Genomic DNA, 27,612 nt, shown 5'->3' with positions numbered 1-27,612 from the left:
GAAGATCTTCCTGTCCCCTCCCCAGCCCCCCTCCTTTTTAATGTTTTGTTTCAGGCACACCCTCAGCTCAAATTTGCTTTGAAGGTCAGTAATTTCCACTCCTTCTTTTCAAAACAATTGCACAGTTCTTCTGGGACCCAAATGTTGATTCTCTTCACCGAGGAATGAATCTCCCTCAAGAACAAATACATTCCAGAAATATCCATTTAGCATCTCCAATGGGTCGGATATCCAGGAGGGGCCAAGGTGGACCAAACCTGTCCTCCACCTCAGGGCACTCTCTCTGGTAGAAGCCCGGCCAAAGGTGCCACACTTACAATGGGACACACGGTGAGTTAGTGCTATTTTGGGGGTGGGAAGCCCACAGGAGTCTTGCTTCCACTGGGTGGGGTTAAGGTCTTAAATTTAAGTGCTGAAGGAAGAGGAGGCTGCTGATGGACAAAGACCATGGAGGCAGCATCTACCAGGTGGCCTCTTCCAGGAGAAGCGCCTGGATGAGTTGTGAGTGGTTTTGAAGATTGTCTGGTGGTTGCTGGGACTGGAACAGCGGTCGTGGCTCTAGGGCGGAGGGGCCTGCATGGGAAGATGAACCGGGCAGGTAGGGGGATTGAGGTCACATCAGGATGGACTTTGAAGAGCTTGCTAAGGAGCTGAATTTAACCCCCAAGGAATAGAGACCATTGGAGGGTTTGCAATAGGGCTGAGGTTTAGAGATGTCCCTTTGGTGATGGTGTTTGGAGAGAGAGGAAGGGAGAGGAGAGGAAACAGAGAGAGTGGAGGTAGGAGGCTGATTAGGAAAGGGTCAAGTGTCCAGGTGAAGGGAAATGCTAGTCTGACTCAGAGCAGGGGCCGTGGGAAAGGTAAGGAGGAAGGAACTCTGGGGCCCGCTTCTCTCCTGCTTTGCTTAGGTGTTGGGTGGGGTTGTTGAAAGATCATCAGGTTGATGACATGGGTGCTGAGGAGTTTTGAGATCAATAGGGGTGCTCTACCACTGAGTTACATGCCCAGCTCTTTTTATTTTATTTTGAGACAGAGTGGCACTCAGTTACCCAGACTGGCCTTGAACTTGTGAGTCTCCTGCCTCAGCCTCCTGAGCAGCTGAGATTACAGGTGCCACTGTGCCTGGCCCACTATCATTTGTGTGTATATGTTCTCATTTAAAAATAATTTTAGATTCATAGGAAGTTGCAAAGACATAGTAGAGTGGGCCTTTCATCTAAGGTCCCCCAGTGGTTATGGCTTGGGGAATTTGAGTACAGTAGCAGAAGAGTCCAGGTCAGTTTGACCATTGGGCCCATCCAGCCCCTGCCTGGAGAGCTGTGGGTCTTGGCCTAGGCTTGGGTGGCATGAGCTCTGGCTTCTCCCGTGGGTCAGCTTTCTGAAGTTGGTTCCAGTCCACTTCTTTCCTAGCACTGAGGGAAGTAGGCGAGACTGGCCGGATAAGGAGGCCTGGGGGTATCAGCCCTACCAGCAGCAGGCTTGGAACTAGCTGAGCAGCTTTTGGTTGGGAATCTGCAGGGTGGAGTGAGCTGTCCTGCCTGAAGCCGTGTGAGGTGTGATGGGGTCCTGCCCCGGCTTCCATTCTGATCATTCTGGGCACTGGGTGAACCTAGAAAGTGGCTCTGAGCTTCAACTTGCTTGGCCAGACCATGCTCTCCTCCCCACTTTCCACCAGACGAATCTGGAGGGACAGAGCTCCCACCCCAAATCCCAGATGGGCTCTGGAGTCTTGCCGGACTATAACGCCATTGCCACAGGCGTCTGTCAGGGGCCTTGCACAGTCCCCCAGGGGTGACCTGCTCCCCAGCCTTGCCTGCCCAGCCCCTGTACTCCCCAGAGGGGTGACCAGAGGGATGTCCCTCTAGCACCATGTCACCATGCTGTCTTTGAGTTCTTTACCGGGGAAGCCAGGAGAAAGGCCAGGGTGGGTCCTGAGCTGGGACCCACAGGGCATCTGGCCCTTATTTGACCTACCTTTGACCTGCTCTGTGACTCCAGGTAAGTGACTAAGCCCTCCACTAGGAGTGATTATAACTGTGGCCAGGATCCACCAAAAGGAATGATTGACACCGTCACATTTTTGAATGCAAAGTGCTGTGCATGTTAAAGCACCCTGGTCGAGACATGCAATCCGTCGCTAGTTCTCTCACAGTTTGATTTCTGCTGGTCCCTTTCTTACCCATGAAGGATAATTAATCATGAAACCAGTGGTAGAGATTCCACCACTCCCAAGTGCATGACAAGTGTCATTCCCAAAGTGAGCATTTTAGGGCAGACTTGACCAAGGCTCAGAGAGGCAGAGGAGGCCCTTTATGCCACAATCATTCATACAGCACCCACCATGGGCATTTCGTTCAACTTGATGCTGGGGCTTTGGACTGAGCCCATCCTTACCAACATAGTCACGAGCCTACATGGCATGGAAGAGGCTCTAGGCTTGGACTTCCAGCATCCAAGGCCAGTGTTCCCTTCCACGTGGCACGCTGCTCTTTATAGACAAGTTCTCCTGAGGTGAGGTGGGTCTGGAAGGGCTGCTCCTGGAGCTCTCTCCAAAGACACAGTGGCCTCCGTGTCTGTGGAAGGTCTCACTGGGCCTGTGGCACGTACACAGGCGGGTCCTTGGGTGTGGTCTCTCTCAGGTGGTCCGGGGTGCCACCTCTGTGGCCCATCTGGCACTGGGTGCTATGCACTCCCCCGTACTGGTGACTGCTGTGACTCCCCAGGGCCTGTTGAGTTGAGTCAGGCTCCTCAGTCCAGGAACGGTCCTCCTCAGCATACCTGCTGCCCTCTCCATTCTTCCCTCCTGTGCCATGGACTCCCTGCAGATCCCCGGAAGCTCTCTACTTGGCCAGACGTGAAAGCCCGCATCTCTCCTGAGGTCAGGCCTCTGCGCTGGTCTCGGTTCCTGACCTCGGCTCCAGGTAGACGCTTGTTGGGATCTGAGAATCCATCCTTTGCCTGACTGGTGGGCATACTCCACTGTGGGACGTCTCTGAGTTGCATAAATGAGAAGGAAGAAGGAGATACCCCAGCGGCAGGAAATGGAGCTTTCTGGGTTTTCTTAAAGAGTCTGAAAGGAAGCTTGGGTCATGGCTATATTTTACCATTTGGGTTTATCTCAGAATGGTATCTTCCTGCTAGGAGATGCCTTTCATGAAGGCATATTCTAGAAGCTTGCTGGTAGGGTCCCAGTAGGATAGACACAGTGTGACCAAAGGGGACTGGTCACACTCTTCAATTACTGCAGAAATGAAGGCCTTTATCAAGGCCCAGCTTTTCACGGAGTACCTCTGGGGTGCCGGGTGGGGCTACCTATCCTGAGAGTCCATAAAAGACCTCAGCAGGTCTTTTGGTTTTCCTTGATAGGCCAAAGAGGAGAGTAAATGAGAAAAAACCCTGGTTTGTTTCCTTGGGTGTATCTGCTTCCCCTCCCCACCTGCCCTGCCTCTCACTGTCCTTGAGAATAGCCCGGAATGGTCTCTTTTAAAGGGGAAAGCAGCATGCTGATACCCCAGTGGCTGGGGATTCTTGCACCTCGGTCCCTGGCTCATTGGTTCACTTGTTCCCTTACTCACTAACTCGCTCAGCCACTCCCAGGTACGGCTGAGTGATCGCCACATGCAGCCGCCCAGAGAGCAGCCTCCTCGGGCACCACAGTGCTGATCTCCCTGCCTCCACCTGTGTGGCCAGCCTCTGACCCGGCTCAGCTTCTGTTTAGGGCCCCGTCTACCCCTCCACCTTGGCAGCTCCAGCAGCCAGACCAGTTGCCCGGGTTGCAGTGACATTCCTGGTGGTACCATAGAGGACTCCACCTCAGCCGCTTTTGCCAGTTCCTGGGAGGGCCCGTGGCTTCCCAGTGTCCCAGGCCCATTAGTCACCCATCCCTGGAGTATCAGGTCATTCCAGCAACACCTACAAGTGCATACAGGGAGAGCTACATGGGGACTCTGTTTCCTTGGTAACACCTTCTGGTCTCCAAACTCTGAGGGTCTCTGCCTCACCCTTCATTTCTGTACCCTTAATACCTGGAGCTGGGGACCTACCATAGGCACTAGCTGACCCTGTGAACCAGGGCATTTGGGAAAGCACCCTGAGGAACATCCAGTTGAGCCTGGTCTTAAGGAGAGGTGGGGGTTTCCTAGGTGAATAAAGGTCTGTAAGAAGCCAAGCCAGGGGAAGGAGCTGGGTACTGGGGAGCAGTGGGGTGTCCCACGTGACTACAGGTAAGAAGAGAACAGGCTGGAGCTGAGACACAGTGAGGTCAGCAGCAAAGACATGGTAAGTCAGAGAATCTAGGGATGGAACCTGGTTGGGATCACTGGGCATTTTTAGAGAGGAAATGGGACCATTTTATTTAGGTCAGTTGCCATGGAAGTAAAGAGAACAAGGACTCAATTGGAGGGAGAACAAACTAGGAGGATTTTAAGAGTGTTTAGAAGGCTTGTACCATCACCCCTTTAAAAATATAAATTTAATAAATCCCCAGATGGTGATGGAGGACTACCAGATTTATAGAGGTCATGTTGGAGAAAACAGTGGACTTTCAAATTATCCTGTTATTGACACAAAATCCAAGAGGCCACCTTCCCAGAGGACTGGTTTGAAATTCTTGTGGCAATACTCCTGTGTATTAAACTCCACTTTTTTTTTCCTGTATCAAAATCATTTGATTTCTTCATGGTGTGTCCACAGAGCCATCAAAAGATAATTATTCAGAAAAAAAATAGTTAGTCTCCTGGCCTTGCTTACTAGATTGGCACATCGGCTTTCCTGGGTACATGAGACACGTGATGTTTTGTAAGGTGAAGCTGTATAGGACATTTGTCACACAATGATGTGCACACGTTTAGCATACCTTAGGGGCTCCAATGTTCACCAGGCATTTTTATGCATGTTAGACGTGTCACGCTTTCCCCGGAGCTCTGATCTGTTCTGGAGGCAGTGAATACCGGAGTGACGTCTCTATGTCTATACGTATTGTTGGCATCTGATGTGAGACATTATCAATCAAATCAAGGACACTGCAAACACATGCGCCCTCTCTCTCTCTCTCTCTCTCTCTCTCTCTCACACACACACACACACACACCCCACAGGGAATGAAACTGGCTGATAATTTGACCTGTAAGATATTATAGCTGGGAAAGGTTTTGAAGTCACCTAGCCCACCCCTCCTGTTCAAGATAAGGTGACTCATCATGGCCCAGACACGGGGAGGAACTTGCCTACTATTACTCAGCAAAGAAGAGGCCATGGGGGGCCTTGCACACACAGCGGCTCAATCCTATTCCAACCAGCACACGGCCAGGAAATCCCCTTGTAGTGAGTGTGCCGCAAGGCTGCCTCCTCAGGAGGCCTGGGTTCTCTTCGGCAGGGTCCCAAGCTTGGCTGAGAGTATTCACTCCTGGTGATGCTGCCTCTGCCATGATTCTAGTGTCAGGAAAGGAGTGGGGCACATCCTCAGAATCATCTTTTATTGAGGCTGGTTTTCCTTCCAGTTCCTTTATTCCTAGTAATTGGCAAAACGTGTGGAATGAAAGCAATCCTGGAGAGTCTCTGAACCTGAAGTTTCTGCTGGTTTAACACCCCTGTGGGTCTGATGGGTGCGATTTCCTGAAGTTTGGGTCTTTGAAATCTGTTCTCATGGAACTCCTAAACATAAGCCTCTCATCTTTCTCCTTCCTCCTTCTCGGGAGAGAAATTATCATCCTCTGTTGGTGTTTAACCCACAGGACATCACAGAGCACCTGCTGCTCAGGTCCACCTGGGGTGAACAGCCGCTGGGAGGCCGAGAAACATAGGGTGGGCTTGACATGTGGTCAGCACAGTTCCTGGAAATCAAGAACTGCCTCTCACCATCCATTCATTTTCTAAACTACCAAGATGGCAGACAGTGCCATATCTCACATTCAAAGGCTACATTTTGTTTGCTTCTGTCTCAAGGTCACACTTTACCGCCTTTATGTGTCATAATTACATGAAGGTCTTTTATGAGCATCCATGGAACTCTTATTATATAACAGACAAATGGTCCCACAGATACCTTCTTCTGAGTCCTATCATTGACTGTGTTCCTACATGTTCTGGCATGTACTTTGTTTTGAGTTAGCCCAGGCAGCAATGACCCAGGTGAAGTCAAATAAACCGGCATCTGTACAGTCACCAGTGTCCTGGGTGTGTGTGTGACCTCATCCTTGATGCATTTGAGGGGCCACCCAAGGAGTAATGTCAGTAGACTGGCCCTAGGGGGTGTGTGGCGAGGCCAGAGGCTAGGGCCGCTGAGACCCCAGCAGAGCACGTACACAGTGGTTAAAGTCGTACACAGTGGTTAAAGTCGGGAAAATTTTGTCCCAGGGCACACTTGGGAAAGCCTCTAGATATTTCTAATTATCATGACTGGTGGGCGCTGTTGGCATCTAGTGGGTAGAAAACAGGGATGCTACTCAACATTGTTCCAGGTACAGAACAGCCCTCACAACAAGGATTTGTCCAGCTCCTGATATGAACTGTGTCCAGCTTGAGAGATCCTGATGCAGAGAAGAGAGGAGAGCCCCAAAGATGGAGCTCAGAGAAACAAGAACATTTAGGGGAGCAGGAAGTTTAAATATCCCCTGTTCCAGGGCACTCTTCTGCCATCCTGGAGAGATCCTTTGATCCCGTGCTGAGAAAATTACAAACAGCGCTGTGAGGTATGGCAGCCCTCATTGTGTACACAGAAGGAGGCAATTGAGTGTGTTCTCTTGAAGGATTCAGGAAGCGAGGAACATGCTTTGGGTGGCTTACATGTGCATGTGTTCCTTCCTTGGGTAGTGATGCAGGGTGGCTGGGTCACCTGAACCCTGGGGTCACTGCCAGCCCCTTTGTACCCCTGAGCTCTCCTCCCACTTCCCATCGCCTCACTTCCCTGTCCCCTCGGGGCTGTGAGGGCTCGTCTTGATTCCGGTGACCTTTGGTGCCTTTTCTCAGAACACACCCCAATTTATTGCCTATCTCATAAAAAGCAAAACTTGGGAGAGAGAAGATTGAGTTTGCTTCTCACAGCAGAATTTGATTTAGGGCCAAGAAGGTGGCAATTGCTGCAGAGTGGAGATCGGCTATTTTGGGAGTGCTGTGAATGATTTTTTCCCATCTCCAAATGACCTTACATATATTCTGTCTCTTGCCCGCCTCCCGGTCGGGATTGATGGGGGCTGCTGAGCCTGGGCTCTGGTGGGCCCTGATGCTGCTCCTAATAAATCCATCTGATGGACAGAGGAGCACGGTACTCCATGGGAGCTGGAGGGGTGGCGGTAAACACATGGGGTTTGGGTGGGTGTCCAGCCCTGCAGTAGCCTCTGTGGTCACCAGTGCAATGCTAACGTGGTCAGATGGAGGTTGTCTACTGTCCCAAAGGCTCTGCCTGATGGAGCAGGTAATGGGGTACCTTTGTCTGAGTGCATCAAGAGGCTGGCTCCTTCACTCTCCTGGCTCTTTGAATTCTTTCTCCCGACAGATGTCAACTCCTCAACTGTTCCCAAGGGCCACTGTCATCCCTGCCCCAGAACACCTGAAAGTTCCCCTGCTGGGGTTGTCCAGATGCCCAGATAAACCATCCAAGAACTTGGGTTTGGATCTTGCAAAGTGGGCCTCCCTAGGCAGATTATTTTTCTTGCACCACGTCTCGACTTTTTAATCTGTAAAAAGAAGGTGACGCTAGTATAATCCACCTTCTAGGATTAGTAAGAGACCTCTTATCTTCCTGCCTGGGTTAATGGGCTACAACTCTGCCTGCAATCACAATCACCAGAATGGAGGAGCAGGGGGTTTTGATGAGGGAAACATTTTGATTTGGCTATATCCAAGTCCCTATGCCACTTATTTATTTTAATAAGTTTAAATAAACTTATTTAAAGTTTATTTCCAGGTAGTCTGCCCATCTGACATCCCCACCCCCACCCCCGACTCTCCAGCACCCCTGAGTCTTCCCTCCTCTTCTGGTCTCATCCCTGAATTCTATTCTCACCCTCTGCTTGTCCCCACCCCAAGAGTAGGGCTCTGTGACTGCTGTGGCACAGGTGACAGAAGGAGGGTATTAGCAATGGTCATTCCATGCCTTACATGGTGACTGTGAAGAAATAGCTGAGGGGCTGGGGGGTTGTGGCTCAGTGGTGGAGCACTGGCCTGGTATGTGTGAGGAGGCACTGGGTTTGATTCTCAGCACCATATAAAAATTAAATAAATAAAATAAAGTTATGGTGCCTATCTGCAACTAAACTATTTTTTAAAAGAGAAATCAATGAATATATAATGTTCGGTTTTTAGACTTTGCCAGAACATCTCCACATCCACATTTGCACCACATCTCAACTTTTTAATCTGTAAAAAGAGGGTAACGCTAGTATAATCTAGCGGCAATATGGAATGGAAAGCGGTCACCCGTGACTGGGGTCTGCAGGGCTCGTGGGGATGAGGATGGTGCTGTAATGGAGGGAGGTTCTGTCTTTAGGCCAAGAAGCTGCTTCTGAGAGAGTCCCGCAGGCCTGGGGATCCTGGAGGCTAGCCCTGCTGCCACTCCTGGACCACAGTGGACAAGGAGGGCGGTGGGGCAGGAGCTGGCTGGGGGACAGGAGAAGTTCAGCCTCTTGAATCATCTCATGGCCCTCTACTCCCAGGATTGAATGGGAGTCTGAACTAGGGGGGACAGGGACTTTCCTTGGGACCCTTCCCTAAAGCAAGTGGGCGGCAAGGCCCTCTTCCCTAAAACTGCTGGGCAGGAGTTGAGGACAGACACTGAGAGAGCCACTGGGCTGAGAGCAGTGGAGACAGATGGAGCCCAGACCCCTTCCTTACTCAACAGCTCCCGCTTCTCACTAAGCACCCCTCCACCCCTGGGCAGAGCGTCTCTCTGGTCACACACAATAGGTCAATGTTCACATTTAAAAAAAATCTTCATGCTGTGGCTCTTATGGGGCAAATGAAGGCCTTTCATATTAAGAAAGAGGGAGGAGGATGCAGCATTTATGGTGTCCCTGCTGCATACCTGGGACCATGGAGAGTGTTTCCCATGATTTCTGATACAATTCTAATAACAAGCACATCTTCCCTGGATTCTACTAACAAATGCCAAAACCACGACTTATAAAAAGCGAGTAGCTTGTCCAGGGTCACTCAGGAAGTGAGACAAATGGGATGAAAGATCCCTGTCCTTTAGGACACTCCATGTTTTAGAAGGGAGACTACACAGGAGTCCCCTGCACAGTCCCTCCCTGGCCATTCCTTAGTTTACTCATTCAATCTACAAATACTGGTTGAGCAGGTGTCTTAGCAGGCTGGGGCTCTATCAATGAACAATATAGGCTCAAATCTTCTTCATGATACTCAAATTTTCATGGAAGGTGGGCAGGGAGGTGGGGGAGGTAGGGATGAGCAATATATATATAAAAAGACTGAACTATATGAGCTTGCTAATACCCCACCATTCTGACATATAAAAATGGCCATTTCATACAATTGAATGTAATAAGTAAAGTATACAGACAGCAATGTTATGGAGAAAAATACAGCTGGAAAGGAGTGGAATAGGGACTCCTGGGTTAGAAGGGTCTTTCTTGCATAATCATCTGACTGTACCACCTTTTCCTCCATCAAAAGTCCTAGTGTTAATTTGGGTGTAGTCACGCACACCTGTCATCCCAGTTACTCAGGAGGCTGAGGCAGGAGGATCTCAAGTTTGAGGGCAGCCTGAACAACTTAGTGAGACCCTGTCCAATAAATAAATAAGTGTCAGCATTGGGAAAGGAGCCCCAACTCCTTTCTGGGTCCTCAAGACTGCTCAGTATCTGGTCAGCTCCACCACCGTCCCTCGGTCAGACCCAGAGCTCCAGGAACACAGCCTGCTCTACCTACCCAGGCAGCAGACTCCACTGACCCGGGCCTGATGCCATTGTCTGTGGCCCTTCAGGCCCAGCTGGAGTGGCCCACGCTCAGAAGGCCCGCCCGCCCTTTTGCAGACAGCTTTAATTGCTCCCTCCTCTGCACTCACCCGCCACTTCACTCCAGCACTCAGTGCGGCTCTGCTCTTCAGAAGATGCTGTGATTTATTCATGTGCCTTATTAGTGGCCCTATTCCCCATGGCTGGTGCAGAGCCTGGCAGGCACCAAGGCTCCGGGCAGGTTGGATGCGCCAAGAAAGGCAGGAAGAGAGGCTGTACGGAAGGCCCAGGGAGTGAGTGGTCCAGAAGGTGGGGACGTCAGGAGGAGGTGAGCAGAGGCAGGCCTTGAGGAGGGAGAATTGCCCCAGGGAGGGAGCCAGGGAGGCCCACACCCATCCTGCCTTACCTGCTCACACCTGCTCCTGCCAGTCTATGCTCAGCCAGCCCTCACCTGCCCACACCTGCCCACACCTGTCCATGCTTGCCTAGGCCCATCCTGCTTCCACCTGTCTATACCTTCCTATGCCCACACCTGTCTGTGCCTGCCCATGCCTGCCTATGTCTGGCCTGCCCCCATCTGCTCACACTTGCCCTCACCTGCCCAGGCCCACACCTGCCTATGCTCCACCTCCTCCTACCCCTTTGGCACCACTTCCTGTCCTCCAGCCACATGGGGCTTACTTTTCCTAATGCCTCAAAGAATTTTGTCTTCATTTCACTCCCTGCTTCCTCCCAGAGCTACCCTTCAGCCTCTTTGGGGAGGTGTGCCCTAGTGCCCTGACGGAGGAGCTTGCCCTGCAGCGAGCACCCTCAATGTCCAGGTCTTCTCCTGCACTGCTCTTTACAGGTGGGAGGCTTGCCGGGCTGCTGTGAGCTGTGGATGAGTGAATGGATCGGACACATCAGCTGGCTGTGACCTTGGGCAGGCTTCTCTCTCATCCTCAGTCATCTCCCCTGTAAAATGGGAATGGTCATTATCCTGGCCTCTTACAGGAATAGCACACGTGGTGGGTCAGCAGAGTGGGGTAGCAATTGCTCAGTTAGGCTGGGCTCATTGCCAAGGGTGTTCTTCCCTCCAGGAGCACAGCCCCCCACCCCCAGGGCCTGGTTCTCTGCCTGGCACACAGAGGAAGCCCAACGGCAGCTGTCAGCAAGCGGTTCCAGGAAGAAGCGGGGTGGGCAGAGACTTGCCGCAGGGGAAAGTGCAGAGAGGAGCCCGGTGTGACAGGAGCACGTGGGACAATGCAGATCGTGCAGGCTCGAGGGGCAGGGTGAGGCCTCTGTGAGCTGAAGACCAATCTCTACTCTGGACACGTTGATGAGCGACTCTCCGCCCATCAGGGAGCAAGGTTGCCAGAGAAACCAGAGAGGCCCGAGCCCACATTTGGCCTCTTGCCGAAGTGCTTTTCTCTGAGAGATTATATATTCTGGGCCACGTCCCTCCCATCGACACTTCCTCCCTCACTTTACTCCTTTTCTTACTCCTCCATCATAAAAGTCTCTAGAAACAGGTTTTGTTCAAAGTGAATGAGGCAATAAATTCTCTGTTTCTGACAGGCCGACAAGAGAGATAAATTCTGCAAAGGGAGCCGCAGCACTGCTCTCTTGCCCTGTGGAGCCTCAGCTGATGTTAAGGTCTGTCCAGGGAAGAGGGGACTCTGTGAGGGAGGAAGAAGAGGAGGCAACATGGAGATCCTGACCACCTGGGGAACTTTCTTTCAGGTGGCCAGTTACCACGCCCAGGGGACCTCAGGTCTATCTATTGCTACAGCTGTGGCTGGGTGATATGGCTCCTTAACTAACTGAGAGGCTGGGTGGGATGGGCTTCATTCATTCATTCATTCGTTCGTTCATTCATTCGATCACTCATCCTCAATTCATTCAGCAGTTTCCTAGCATGTGGGAGAGGAATCTAAATCCCCTCAAGTATTACCTTCTTTAAGAGGCTTTCTCACAAAGGACCAAGAACACTTGCAATTCGAGTCAGAGCAAAAGATTGATTTCCCTGGTAAATCAAGAGCTCCTACAAATCATTAGGAAAAATAAACAACCTAATAGGAAATCCGACCAAAGGATGTGGACAAGCAGCTCACAAAAGGGAATATCAATGGCACAACGGCCAGGTACCTGGAAAGGAAGACTCTGCTTACACATGATGAGTGCTGAGTGCGGAAATGTCACGATTTGCAGTCCCCCACTCCACCCCCAGAAAATCCAAGACTGCTGGGGAAGGTGGGACACACGCACGTTGCTAGAGGTGTGCAGAGGAACAAACACTATGAGAGCAATCCGAACCAGGGCCCCAGCAGGTGCTTTGGCAATATCTCAGCACTATGTGTGTACCCGGCCTGCACCCAGCAGACCCACCTCTCGAAATCATTCTCACCTCTGTGTGTACCAGATTATTTTCAGTGAAGCATTTTCTATATCACTGAAGGAAGGAATTAAGGCTAAATGTCTATAACTAGGGAGTTGGTTAAATAATTTACAGTATTTGGCTAAATAATTCACATAGTACTCAGTACACTACAATTTTTTTTTTTAAAGGGTAGCAGGGTATATAACTTTAGGCACCAAGATGGGCTGAGCTTCAAGATGCACTTTTTTGTGTGTGTGTGAAAAGAGCAAGACACAGAACAGAAAGGAATGTGAACGATGCTGCTATTTGTACAAAGGTGAAAAAAGTGAATCTGTGCACACTCACAGGCATAGAGGTGCATTGGCTTCTCTAACTTTCCCCCTGGAAGGACAAAGATCTGTGGACAATGGCTGCTTGGGGAGCAGCGCCAAGACCTGGAGCTGCAGGCGTGAGTAGGGAGGGGGACTTTTTACTCTATATAGCCCTTTGTGCATCTTGGATTTTGACTTGTGTGAATGTGTTTATTACCGATTCAAAAAAAAAAAATATCACTCACATTTTTTTTTTTTTAAGAGAGAGAATCCAAGGAGGGTGACTGAGAACTGAGGAATGAGGAGGTGAGGGGTAGAAGAAAAGCGAGTGTCTGCAGGGGCCAGCACCCGTAGGGATTGGGGCACAATCTGGGGACCCTGGATGAGGTACAGTTGGAGCGTAGCTTTGGGGAGTCTTGGGACGATGGCTGGTGAGGAACACGGAGAGGGGTGAAGATGGATTTGTGTATGTTAAAGACTTTGGATTTCACTACAGGGACCAGGGAGGGCTTTAAGTACAAACAGCACAGGGTCGGGCTGTACTTTAGGAAAACCCCTGGAAGTGATATGGGAATGCTCTGGGGAGAGCAAATGTAATGTGTGCCTGTTGTCTGTCCTGCTTTCTTGTCATTTGCTCACATCACCCTAGGTAATTCCAAAAGAAAGCCGAAACTAACTGTATGACACAAGGGAAACTGAGGCTCAGGAAAGTTAAGTAACCGGTCTAAGCTCTTGCAACTTAGGGACTAGGATTTAAACTCAGGTCTGTGTGTCTTCAGAACCTGGGCTCTGAAGATAGCCCCATGGTGGACAGACTTTTAGTTACAGGGCTGTGTGCCCCGTGTGTGCTTATAGTCTGGGAATCTTGACTGATGTGGCCAAGCACCGTGTCCCTCCAATAGCAAGAGTATGGTCCATAGGTTGATGGGTGCAAGTGCATCTGGTCTTGGCAACTAGCTTCCACCAACTCACTGCAAACTTCTGCCCTCCCCCTCCGCCCCGGTGGGCTAGCGTCATGGGATACATAAGCCCCCGATCTTAGCCTTTGGGAAAAAAAAAGCAGCCAACTTTTTTATGGCCCATTTTCCTCTTTAAGGACATATGGAAGGTCAGAGGCAGGCTTCCTACAGGAGGTGACAGGAAGGGTCAGAGGAGGTTTCCTCTGAAAGGGTCTGGGGGAGATACATTTGGCTCTAATTACACCAGGTCTTCTAAATTTCCTGGTCATTTGGTTTACATTTTCCTGCCGTCTCTTTGCATGTATTTTTCCACAACTCTCATTTTTAAACTGTGCTACGGGAGAGACTCCAACAGGCCCCGATTCATCTCAGGCCACCTGGATTGTCAAAGACAGAATCAGCTCTCACACCCTTGCCTTGGATTCCAGATATTTCCACGACAGCATGCTCTCTTCCTTACCATGTCAATATGGGTGTATCCGATTTCTCATGAACACCCATACATGGCTTCTGATTTCTCGACAGTCATTTAACAATCTGGCTCTGCGTGTTAGGATTCTGGCTCTCCCTGCTTGTGTACTGGGGTTGGACCTTCAGATACTGGCCCTGGAGTCATGGGGGACTTCTATGGGTTGGACCCCATTAGCCAGGGCATGATTCGGCCACTGCTGTGAAGGATGGTCACAGGCTAGTTTAATGAAGAACTGGCGGCGGCTGACCGAGAGAAGAGGGGTGCAGTCTATGGGATGCTGATGAGGTCGGTTGAGGGATTTGGGCCTCTGAGGAAGACTCAGGCTCCCGGTATGAGTGGTCTGTGCAGGACACTGGTAGGGGACTTGGTGAGGCGAGACTGAGTTCCAGATTGGCTGACTCCTCAAATGATCATAGGACTATCCTTGGCAAGGGATGGAAGGTCTTGAGTCTCCCTCCAGACTCCTGGGACTCATTCCTGACTTTTCCTGGTCTGTCACCACAGATCACAGCTCAGTTCTGCCACTAACTTATTCTGTGACCTTGGGCAAGTCACAGGAACTTTGTGGTCCTGAAGTTTTTTCACGTGCACAATGGAAATAAATAATGGTTGTTTTTCCTAACTTCATAGCATTTGGGGGAGGAGCAACTTGATAAATGGATGAGATACAGTTTGGAAATTGTAAAGCACCCTACAAGGACTGGAAATGACACTGATGATCAGAGTCACCCCTGTGATGGACACCACCTCAACAGCATGGCTGCACCCAACCACTCTCTACCTCCTTTTTTTTATGGGAGGCAGAGAGTGGTTAGGTCCTCTCTGTAAGGAGGTAAGGTCCTCTCCCACGTTTTAAACCCTTTAACTGAAAATCCCTTATTGCTCCTCAAATTCTAGTTAATTGTTTGGTAATTAATTTGCAGTGCTGGGTGTTGAGCTCAGGGTCTCCTGTCTGCCAGGCCAACCCTCTACCATTGAGCTACACCCCAGCTATTTTTTTTTTCTAATTCTAAAAGTTCTTTGTAAAATGTTCAAGAAATGTTTTGCTTAAAAGAAAAAAAAATTAAATATTTCTGGCTTTGACATTGTTATCATATGATTTTGGGAACTTCCATTTTTCATCTCTGTGTTCTCTGACCCCCCCAACCCCGTAGCGTCTAGGTCAAGGCCAGTGAATGTCTAAGAGAGACTACCTCTGTTCCACCTGGTGGGCCTTACTGGGGGAATCCGACAATCCTTCCTGCTGAGCCCCCTTCAGAATCCTTCTCAACACAGCCTCCAGAAGGCTCTTTGCATCTGGGACAGGACAGGGTGAGTACCCACCGACATTCTCTGGCTCCTCGGAGGAAGGTGCCAAGGGCTCAGGAGAGATTGGAGAGCCCCTCAGCCATCTTGTCCTAGGATCTCAAGTCCTGTGAGGCAGATGTGGCTTCCACAGGGAGTTCTCAGAACATTTCGAGAAATTAAAAAAGAAAAAAAAAATTAAAAGGAATGAATCTTGCAAAGTCAATGGAATGTGAGCAAGTGACTTAATAAAATCACACCCACACAAATGCTTATGTTCCTTTTTCATCTCAACATGAAACTGGGTGGGGCTGAATATTTCCGAGGCTCCGGCTTCCAAAGAACATACAGGGAGCCGACTTGGTCAGCGACCCACTCTACTTTCTCAGGTCCCCGGAATGTGAATTAGCATGGTTCTCCATTTTACGGATGAGAAAACTGAGACCTAGGGGAAGGAAGTCAGCTGTCTGAGGTCATTTGGCCTGTGACAAAGCAAGGACCTCGGTTTGGTTCGGAGGTTCCCACTTTCCCGGTCCACTTACATGTCAATCAAAGGTCCCCACAATTTGGAATCTTTCTGTGAAGTGAAGAAGGGATTTGATGTTGGGAAAAGGTCTCAGTGCTGTTGCGCTTGCCACCATCCCCGTGCCCCTCCCTAGGTTAGACACGAAGGAAGAGCTGGGCAGGGAGCCAGGACATGGGATTCTGGTCCAGATCGGAACTTCTGCCCCCTGAACTTAGGTTCCTTCATAGAGCTTTGAGAGGACCCTGTTGGCAGCCCAATCACAGAGATCAGAGTTTGGCTTGAGGGGCTGGGGATGTGGCTCAGTGGTATAGCACTTGCACAGCATGGCTCAGGTCCTGGGTTCAATGCCCAGCACTGAAAAAAAAAGACAAACCAGAGGGTGGCTTCTAGAGCCATCTGCCCGGGTTCTTTCCCTAACATTGCCACCTATAGCTGTGAAGCCTTTAACTTCTCTGTGCCTCCTGGTTAATGGAGGTGATAATACTCCGTATTTCATAGAGCTTGCTTTGAGGATTGAATGAAGAACCACAGGACTGCCAGTTTACCTTGAATGCTCAGTAAGTTTGAGTTGATGGTGGAATTAACCCTGAATCTCAGGGCTTAGGGCTATGCAGTGAGAAGTTAGGGGGGTGACTGGGCATGATGGCCTCTGTAGATTTTATTGTGATGCACCTAGCTGGGGTTTACGCTGGGTCCTCTTCTTTGAAGAAGTGGCTCAACTTCCAATGTCTAGTCCAAGTTCAGCAACTTCAGCTCCTCTTCCAGGAAGCCCTCCTGGATGGATGGACAGGCCAGCATGCTCCTGGCTGCCGGCTCCCAGCCCCCACTGCCATGCCACCCTTTGGCCTCAGACAAAGCGGGCACCAGCAGCGGCAGCAGCCGGGCCAGCTCGGTGGCTTTCATGAGGCTGGGGCTCCCGGGAGCCTGGGCTGGGTTGGTCTGCTTTGAATGCTATTTGCATTGCAATAGGCGAGCCTGGCCTTCAATACAGGCCCCTTCTCTTTTGACAGAACAGCCTCACAATCGCCTATTGACCGGGCACCTGTTCCTGCCCCAGACATTATGCAAATGCCGGCCAGGAGCGAAGCCGCCAGCCCCCCGGGCCATTGTGCATTGAACCCTGATGGCGCCCTGCCAGCTCCCAGCCGGCCTTTGTTCCCGGCTGCACTGCGCCACCCCCGCCACTACCTCCCGCCCGCCCGCCCGAGGTGCCCCGCCGAGGAGCCACCCGCTCCCAGCTACTTGGGCTCTTGCACCTGAAGAAAGGCCTGGCGAGCCGGAGGCTGGGCCCAGCTGAGGCAGAGCTGGGGGCCTGGAGGAGGCAGCCAGCGCCGGCCTGTGCCCTGCACGGCCCGTCCCCCGGGACCAATGAGAGGGGCCTGGCAGGCGGAGGAGGGGGCAGCCGAGCCACCGTGCCACCTGGGGGAGGGGAGATTATAATAATCACTCTCACATCTGCTGAGGGCCTTCCAGCGCAAAGCCCTCTCACGGCGGGTCTCCCTGCGAGCCACACCTGCCCCTGGAGGAGGTGGGCCGGCTGGATTGTCGCCTTTCACACAGGGGGGATTTTGGCCTCCTGCGGGGAGCTGGCTGATGGGGCGGCCAGGGCGGGGGTGGGCCACTCAAACCCAGGGCTGTGGACATCTCTGCCTCCCCACTTTTTGCGCACAGAGCTTCCTATAGCCCACGTGTCCTTCCGTGTGGCTGTGACTCCTCTGAGTCACCATGTTATGCCCTGCACTGGGTGGCTCCGCCCTGCCAGGTTTTTAGAACCTGATCCCAGCATCCCATCGGCAGCATCAACATCACCTGGCCAGCCCCTGGGCCCCAGGCAGACCTGTCCAACCAGAAGGTCCAGGATGGCCCCATCTCCCTAGCTGGACCAGCCTCCCAGGTGTTCTGACGCTCAGTCCAGGGTGAGGACCACCAGTCCTGGCCACCATTTCCACTCCCCCACCCAAGGCCTGGCTGACACTGTTTCAGCCCCCATAGCTGGCTCCTCCTCCCATGGGACCCCTGTCCCCACCCTGCTTTTGTTGAGGGTAGTAAACTTTATTAAGCACCTGCCTGGTTCTAAGCCTAGGGCATCCAATGAATGAGACCCACTTTGGAGAAACTCGGTGTAGATAATTTTTCATTTGACTATTTCAAAGCAGGATGCTAAGGCTTGGACGGAGCTGAGTGAGGATGGTGTGGGGAAGATGCACCAAGAAGGGGTACTTAAGACAGTTTGGGGGACTCCAGGACGGGGCCTGCCTCGGGTGTGAAAGAAGAGCATGAACAGACATTGAGGAGAACCTCAAATAATTTCAGAATAAAAGGCTGTCGCCACTGTGGGCTCAGGAACCCACAGAAGGCCCCTGCTCTGTGTGTTGTAGGCAAGTTTAGGTCCGGCGGTGAAGAAGGAAGGAGGAGAAGTGACGCCAAGGTCATCAGCGTGGTCCAGAGGGCTTGTCATGGTTTTTACTCCAACTGGTTAAATGTAGAATCCACTGGCTGCTTTGGATCAAGAAGAAAGCAAGTGGGAGGCTGAGGCAGGAAGATTGAGGGTTCAAAAACCTGCCTCGGCAGCTTAGTGAGGCCCTAAGTAACTTAGTGAGATCCTAACTCTAAATAATAATAAAAAACCCATATTTTATATATATATATATATATATATATATATATATATATATATATATATATGGGCTGGGGATGTGGCCCAATGGTCAAGTGTCCCTGGGTTCAATCCTTAGTACCACCCCCCCACCCCACCCCCCCAAAAAGGAAGGCAAAACTAGGAGGGACCAGCAGGTTTCCCTCTGTGTGGCTGGTAGAGCAACCCAAGGCCAGCTGGAGGGTGCTGTTAAGACATCTGTGAAGTCTGCTTTGGCCAGGGCACACTTCAGAGGCTCCCTAAGAAGGAGCCTTCTTGCTCCTGTGGCCCCAACCTGCAGCTGTCACCCCTTGAACCTAGCCCAGGCACCTCTGCCTCACAGCCTTGCTAGAAAGGAGCCACCAGGATGGGGCGTCAGAGAAGGAGTAAAGCAAGTCCCCGGCATGACCCTGGGCGCCATCCAAGGTGCCCCTCGCCAGGCCTTTGGCCCTGGCAATCTTTCACCCGTTGCCAAAGTGCTTTAAAGAGTCTGGCCCAAAGCAGGGAAATCTGATCTCATGAGAGGCCAGGGCGAGGTTTCCTGAGCCAAGTGTTGTCTGTCTCACGATTTGTCTTCCTCAAGGGCTGTTAGGGTGCTGTTCGCTAAAAGACAAAACGGAAAGAAAAGTCAATAAAGTTAGTCGCCTCCCCAGCCACGCTCCTTAGTGTGGCATTCAAGGCCCTCTGGGGTCTGGCCGCAGAAGCCTCTCCTGCATGCCCTGTCCTGGTCTCACCACTTTGTCCTCCTACCACACCCTTGAGGTTCTGCGGGGCAGGACCCTCTTGCCATTTGAACCCTCCTTCCCTCTGGGCTCATTGGATGCACTCCTCCTAAGCTCATAGACTCCCCCTGTGTGTCCCTTCCACTGCCGTGGCTGCTTCTTCTTCTTCTTCTTTTTTTTTTGGCGGGGGGGGATATTGAGGATTGAACTCAGTGGCACTCGACCCCTGAGCCACACCCCCAGTCCTATTTTGTATTTTATTAGAGACAGGGTCTCTCTGAGTTGCTTAGTGCATTGCTTTTCCTGAGGCTGCCTTTGAACTTGCAATCCTCCTGCCTCAGCCTCCTGAGTGGCTGGGATTACGGGTGTGCGCCACTGCACCCTGCTATGGTGACTTCTTATTCTACTCTAGTAGAGAAGTATGTAGTGAGTACCTGCCTGGGACCAATGTCAGGCTCTGGGTGATGTGCCCCTCTCCCAAAGAACTCCCAGTCCAGGGACCGAAACAGTAATATGTAATGGGGCCTGCATGAGGGTCTAGGTGGTGTGGGGTGGAGGATGGAATTTAGGGTGTAGAGTGGACAGCACTGGCAGGTGGTTCAGCTGGGAGGGGCATAAAGGAGGGAGGAACTAGGAGGGACCATCAGGTTTCCCTCTGTGTGGCCCCTAAGATGGGGGACCTAGAGAGTCGTGATGGGACCAGATGATAAGAGGAGGAGTCTGGTGCTGGCTGGAGGTCACACTGTCCTGTTGCCCTGGCTCAGGTGGAAAGTGGTGCCCACCAAAAGATCTGAGAGGTCTGTGTTCAGGGAGGGGCTGAGCTGACACCTCCAATGAGCGCCTGTGTCCTGAGGTGGGGTCTCCTGCGCCCTGGACGGAGGCATGGGCAGCGCTGTTCTGCCTCTGATGTCACCATCACCCCTCCTCTCTGTCCTCATGGCACTGGTCTGACAGCTCCACCAGCATCAGAAACAATGGAGGCGGGGGAGGAGGTGGCCACCTCCTAGTTCCTGGGTGTGGTGACTTAAGACTCCTCTGCAGCCTCAGCTTGTGTGGCTCACGTCTCTGCTGGTGTCTCTGACGAAATGTCTAAGCAGCACCTTTGGGGACATAAATGGCCTGTGAAGGAGCCACCAGCTGCCAGCACCAGTGAATCCAGGACCGCCCTGGCAGGAGGCATTGCTGAGCCCCTTCCTCAATTTCAGAGGAGGAAACCGAGGCTCAGGAAGGAGCAGTGGTGTGTTCTGATCATGTCCTGATGTTGTCACTGGTGAAGAGGTGACTCTGGAAGAGGGTGCCTAGGAGTCCCCAAGAAAGGGGCTAACTTCACTCAGGACCAGAGGAGTTTTTGACGTATATGATGGAAAAGAATTTCAGCACATGTCAGTAGTGGCACCGACAGAGATTTATTTACAAAAGCAGATGCACACGTCGGCCATCTCAAGAGAGGCACATTTTGGGGTTCTGGGCTCCTCCTTTAAAGGACACGCGATGAGGAGTAGGCATGGGAACATATGTAGGAATGATGTTAGTCTGGGGATCTCAAGATGGTTTATGGTGGTCTGGTCATTCTCAGGATCCCTAGGTTGACATGGGTCTTCACTATCTGATCAATAAGAGCTCTGGAAAATGCCCTACATTATAGGTTCCTTCAAATATGCTGTCTCTTTTTGCTTAATCTATTTACTGTTGGGCTAACTAATAGTGCACAGGGTAATTATCATGCGAGTGAATTTATAGTTGACTTTAAGATTTACAAATTTCCCAGAAACCTGAGAGTGACAGCCTTGGAAAAGGTGGACCCTTCAAGTAAGAGTGTATATTTTCATCTCTTGGTGTCTCCTTTCTACCTATTTCTCTTTTTTCTTCTTTCCTTTCTCAATATTAGAGCAGCAGGGACACATTAAGAGGGTGAAAGACAAGGACCTAATGTCGTCGAGAGGGGAAGGGGATGCATCCCAGATAGGAAGTAACTCACCTGGGCTTGCACGGTGGACACCTGGGTCAGTGCCTGTTCTGTTGCTTGGTCCTTTCTTCTGGGAGCACATAGGTCCCTGGCATGCACAGGTTCTGACCAGCAGGAGAAAGGGCTCAGTCAGGCCTTGGCAGATGCCAGGCCCAGACATCCCATCTGCCTGAGCACTTGAGAGAATTTTCTAGTCTCCCCAGTTTGTTGACCCACATGGCCAAGTGCCTGCTGGAGGCCAGTGTGGAATGTGCTCTGGGGCGAGTTATCCTGGTGAATTCTCCTCCACTTTGTTTCTCTACCACTGAGCCTAGTTCCTAAGACCCAGCAAATCCAGAGTGGCCCTGGCTTTGATGCCTCAGGGGCTCAGGATGCTCTCCTGCTACACCTAGCTTTGGGAAGCGGGGTGCTAGGATCTCCTCCATCCTCAGATTTGCTTCCCCTACCCACCCCTGCGGGATCTCCCTGTTGAATTTACATCCGCCTGGCCTAGGTGGGCCAAGCCAGCCCTAGGTTGGTTGACCCCCAACAAAGACTTGGTCCTACCACCATGTCACCAAGAGCCCCTGACCAGTGGCGTGACATTATATGTATTCTCAACAGTTGCTGTTAGCTGTAGACGCCCCTCCTCCTGCCTCCCGCCGCCGTCCACGACGGTAGAAAACGACTTTCTCTTCGTGGCTTTGTGAAAGGTTCCTTGGGAATTGTGATCCAGGCTTTCCTGTCCCGGGTCACCAGCCCCTGATTTACAATCTAGAGAAATTGTGTTTTCTTTGTGAATCAAGAGTGGGTTGAGGATAATGCAGCTGGAGCCCCTTCCTCAGCTGTCACAGGATAAAACCACGGGGCTGAATGGGCTCTCCTAAGACTCTTGGAAGGTGGCTTACAGCCAAGAGGGAACCTGTGGGCCCGCAGCCTTGCTGGCCTTTGTCCCTGGAGGGCTTCTCCCCTCCCCTTCCAAGGCTCTTGGTTTTCTATGGGCCCCTGCTGCTTTCGTCCTCTCTGGATGGCTTGTCCGCCCTCCTGCCTGTTCTGAAGCCTCCAAGTCCCCTCAGGGTATCTTTGCTTTCTCACCCAGACTAAGCTCCCTTAATAAGGGCCACTCTGTGCTGGGCCAAGGCATTTTAATGCTTTTCTCTCTCTCTCCCTCTTTTGAATTTTTTTTTCTATCCCCGTCTTAACCTCTTGGTTTTATCATCCCATTCTACGAAGGAACAAACTGAGGCGCTGTTGTGAAGTGACCAGCCCGGGGCTATGAGTCGGTGACGATGGGGCTGCAGCCAGGACCAGGTCTTCCGCTCTCTGATCTTGTCCCTCTTTAATCTCCTCAAAATCTTTTATTCCATTCTACAGTCTCAAACAAGGGCCCCAGAGTGGCTGGCACAGCTGTGTCTGTGGCACTTGTATTGTTTTTCCACCACGAGTGTCTGAAATGTTTTCTCTCGGTTCTCAGCACGGAAGAAGGGGGTGGAGGCACAGGGGGCTGGTGGGGAAAGCCATTCTTGCTGAGCACAGACTGGACAGATTGTCCCATGTAACGGACTCCACATTGGGTGGTGCCCTCTAGTCTGGCTGCAGGGCTCAGGGAATATTCTGAAAGCAGTATAGTCTGAGCGCAGCCCGGGTTTGCCTCGGTTTTCTCATCTATCAGATAGCAATAGTTCTAGAAGCTCTGCCGTTGCAGACTGAGTCAGTTTACCCATGTCGAAGGCACGGACCTGGTTCTGGAGAGGCTTTGATTAGTGGCAGTAGCATGGCATGCACTGGGCCTGAGGAGGGGACGGGTGGTCCTTCTGGCCTTCTTTGTATTGCTCCTACCATGAGGCTCCGGGCCTGGGACCCAGATGGGCAGCTGTGGCCTTGGGAATCCCGTCTCTCCCATCCTGCCCTGCCCTGCATGGCTGCCCCAGTGGGTACACGGGAGCCTCTTTCTGTGCCTTTGATTCCTGGGAACCAGATGAGGAATACACACGAGGCTCTGAAAATTCTGAGATAATGTTAGCCAGACCCAGGCTCGAGGCTGCCCTTGCTGCAATGGATTCCAAGTGGGATGCAGAGCCCAGTGCTTAGGAGTAGCCAGGCCATGTGTAAATGTGACTGGGGCCAACATGAAACACGGCCTGAGATGCTCAAGATGCAGGGTCCGGGTTGGGGCTTGAGGGGAGGAGGAGGAAGAGAAGGAGGAGGAGGGGGATGGGAGGCTGGGGAGGATGGGAATGGGGAGTCAGTAGCAGGTACTTCTGCCTGCCTGGGCGTCCTCTGCAGGTGTGGGTGGTTAAGGTACCCTGGAGGCCATCAGGGCCAGGTAGGAAGGGACTTTGCAGCCACAGCCGGGAGCGGGTTTGTGGTAGGTGCTGGAGTGAACTTCTTCCTGTTCTGGGTGCTCATTCTAGCTTTCTTGCAGGAAGCCATGGGGGAGAGGAGGAAGACTAGGGGCAAGGAGCATCCCCAAGCTGCTGTCACCACCCAGGCAGGAGAGGACAGCAGCTTGGGCCAGGGTGTTGGCTGTGTGAATGGAAGGGGACAGACACATTTAAGAATCATTTTGCGCTTTGTGATGGAGTGAACGTTTCAGCGATGGAAAGGAAGAGAGAGGGCTTGAGGGTAACACCTTTCTCTAACGTTCTTGCCCAGGTGTGCACAGGCCCTCTTGTACACCTCCCTGACGGGGAGCTCACCACCCGGTTGTTTAGGAAGGGCACAAATTGGACATCCCTATTCTCAAAATCCAAAGTCTAAGATGTTCCAAAACCCGACACATTTTGAGTGTTGATGTGGCATCTCAGGGGAATATTTCACACCTGACCTCGTAAAAGTGAGAACACTCATGTAGGCAGGGCAGGGTGGCACAGACGCCTGTGATCCACCCCTCGGGAGGCTGGGGTGGAGGTTTGAAAGTTTGAGGCCAGCCTCAGTGACTTAGCAGGAGTCTGTCTCAAAATGACATTCAAAGAAAGAAAGGAAGAGAGGGAGAGAGGGAGATAGGGAAGGAAGGAAGGAAGGAAGGAAGGAAGGAAGGAAGGAAGGAAAGAAAGGCTGGGATGTAGCTCAGTGGTGGAGCACTTACCTAACATGTGCAAGGCCCTGATTCAGTCTTTAGTGCCACACAAACAAACACACACCCCCAAACCCCCAAACAAACAAACAGAACACAGGTGCACTAAAAATATTGTAAAAAATCACCTCCAGGTTGTGTGTTTAAAGAATGTTTGAGAAACATAAATGAACTTCATGTGTAGACTTGGGTCTCGTCCCCAAGACCATCTCAATATTTATATGCAAACATTCCCAAATCTGAAAAAAAAAATCGGTAACCCGGAACATGTCTGGACACAAGGGTTTTGGGTACGGGCTACTGAGCTTGTACTTACTCCGGTTTCAGCCTGTCTGCATGTGGTCCAGGGCCGCACACACCACCACTGACCTCACCCAGGAGCAGCCCCCGGGCTCAGAGGCAGTGTGGCCTTCTATGCTCTCCTTTTCTCTGTCTCCACACTTTGTTATCTTGGTGTCACGGGGGTATCCTCGGACTTCTCCGTCTACGTTGGACATTCGATCCTCTTGTGTTCTATCTTTGGTGAGCAAGAATACCCGATAATGCGTTTGCAAAAGAGAGTCACAACTGTCACATTGAGTGGAGTTGCCCTGTGGCCCTGCACAGCCTATTGTCCTCTGGGAGAGAGTAAGAGGAAGTCAAGTTATAATTTAGAGAGTCGCTGGGCAGGCTCGAGAACAGAGCTGAGAGCCTAAGCTCACCAGTGTCAAGATGCTCAGGAAGAGAGTCATTTGTCCACGGTGGCACATTCATAGAAATGTGCCCACGGAGACTGAGCTGCTCCTAAGCACCAGTGGACAGAGGAGGCGGCCAGTGTGGCAGTCCAGAGCCTGCAGGTCACGATGGAGGAGATGAGGGTCAGGTCAGGGCTGGGGAAAGTGGCTTTCCTGGGATTTGGTCCAGAGCCTGGCTGAGGGGTGAGGGGTCTTGAGGAGACATTGATGTGCCCAGGTTGCTGGCGGCAGGGGCTGGTGGGCAGGGTGCTTTGTTCCCTGAGGGGCATCCAGGAGGGAGAGTGGGTTACAGGTGGGTGGCAGGAGCAGATGCTGATCTCAGGTGGGACATGGGGTGCTGGAAGTGCCTGTGGGACCTCGAGGAGCCACCCAGCAGGCAGCACTGCCTCCCTGTCATCTTGACACGCAGATCCCTCCCGGTGCTCGGCAGATGGCTGTGCTCCAGGCCCAGGACAAAGGCTCCGCCTCACACTCTGGCCCAGGAGGCTCTGCAGAGGGAGTGGGGCACTTCTCAGTACAGCTGAGTTGCTGAGGTCCTCACGTAGCACCCTGAGCCACTGTGCAGGGCCAGGAGACATTCCCTAGAGATTTGCTTCCAGGAACCAGCACTCCTTGGCTGACTGGCACATCTGGGAACTGCCGTGCCGTCTCTCTGTAGTCAGGTTGGCTGATTTGGAAGACTCTGGGTCAGACCAAGCCCAGAGAAGTTCAGGGTTGAGACAGCTCAGTGCAGGGACACAGGGAGGCCATTGAGCAGCCCTGGCACTGTGTGAACTGGGGACCCATGGGCATAGATGTCCACGGAATTGGTATCTACTGATGCATCCGATGCCTGCAGGCTGTGTGACCTTAGGCAGTCTCATGAGCTCTCTGAACCTCTCTCTTTCCCCTGTGCAGAGAGAATAACCCTTCTTGCCGTTTTTCTCCACCACCTTATTCCTAGAGTTGTCAATAATACCCAAGGTCATGAATGAAAGTGAGCTCTCAAGGGCACGAGCAACAGTGTGAGAGGTGAACACACCCGGAGGTGAACAAAAACACAGAGGGGCAAGGTGGGCAGCTGGGGGGCTGTCCTTCTCCAGGCTCTGTATTTGGGGCTCCCACACCGTGCTGACCGGGGTGAGCTGGGGCAGGAGAGGGACAGGACTTGGAGGAAGAGAGAGAAAGGGGAAGTCTAGAGAGAGAGAGAGCACACACACACAACACATACACACGCACAACACACAACACACACATAACACACACACAACACCCACCATACACATTACACATACCCAGAAGGAGAGCTACAGGCACAGAGAGGGAGAGAGACACAGAGCCACACACCCAGCAGGATAGAGAAAGAGGCAGAGAGATGGAGGTAGAGATGGATGACAGACAGAGACAAAGAGGTAGAGCGAGAAGGAAGTGGAGGGAGACAGAGACATGGAGGAGAGAGCGACAGACCAGGGTCAGGCATACAGCCGACACAGAGGACAGGGTGCTAAGGAGACAGGGAAGCTGAGACTGAGAGAAGAGATTTGGGGTCAGGAGGGAGAGGGAGATGGGGGAAGTCAGCAGGTGAGGGGGCACCAGGGTGTGTGAGCAGAGTGGGGTGGGGGTAGGTTGCTGCAGACAGGTGGGGCGCCCTGAGGGAGGATGGGGCCCGACTGAGCACCCTGCCCCTGTGGGCGGGGCCCTAGACCCACCTGCTGGGAGTTCTCTACCTGCAGAGCCACCAGGGCTCACTGTCCAGTGGGGGATTAACAGGATCATTGGATCGTCACGTGGACATGACTGGGTCCCCGGGTGGGAGTAGGGAACCCATGTGGGGAGACTCGCTTTCTTCGCAGAGGCAGAACATGGCCCTGGGCCTGGAGGGATTATCAGTAGGATTCAGGAGTCAGACAAGGGGATAGAGATCTCGGGCTGAGGGAAGAGCACCGACTGAGACAGGCAGACGGACGTGATCCATTCATGAGAGTGGGGGGATTGTGCTGTTGGGGTCCCAGGCAGGTCTGGGCGGGAGCTGGAGCTGGAACACTACCCGGACTCAGGTTGCAGGTGGTCAAGGGCTACGTCATCATTCGAACGTCGTTCTGGGGGCCCTGGGACTGTAAAGCATGATGACCACGGTCGCATCTGTGATTCAGGTCCAGGGTCTATTCTAGAGGACTGGTCACCAAGGGCACATCTAGAGGATGGGAGGCCTGGGAAGGCGCAGGGGTAATGATGGAATTGACCCTACTAATGAGGATGGGGGTGAGGCTGACGCTGCTGGCTTAAAGGAATTTGATGACAGGACAGATCTGGGTGGGGGAGGGGAGAGAGAGAGGGATGACCGGAGTTTCTGCTTTGGATGTTATAGTGGCCGATGAGGTGCCTGGGGTCTTCCATGGGAGGCGACAGGTGGACGGTGGGCACTCGGGTGTGGAACTCTGCAAGACAGAGATCTGAAAGTCCTTGGCACAACTTAGAGTCTCTACGACATAAGGCAAAGACCCTAGGAGGGTGGAGGGAGGAGCCAAGGTCCTCTGTCCCTACGGTCCTAGTGACTGCTGGTACCAAAAGGAAACAGAACAGGAACTCGGAAGCCAACCGTCCAAGGAAGTCCTCAAGGGATGCCTGGGGCTGGGATGGGCCTTGGGGTGAGACTTCTGTTTGTCATCCTGTCTCTGCAGAAGAGTCAGCCTGGGTTT

Source organism: Callospermophilus lateralis, chromosome 15, assembly GCF_048772815.1.
Source record: "Callospermophilus lateralis isolate mCalLat2 chromosome 15, mCalLat2.hap1, whole genome shotgun sequence".
Taxonomy (NCBI): Eukaryota; Metazoa; Chordata; class Mammalia; order Rodentia; family Sciuridae; genus Callospermophilus; species Callospermophilus lateralis.
The sequence above is the reverse complement of the archived record's forward strand: the minus strand, read 5'-3'. Positions refer to the sequence as shown.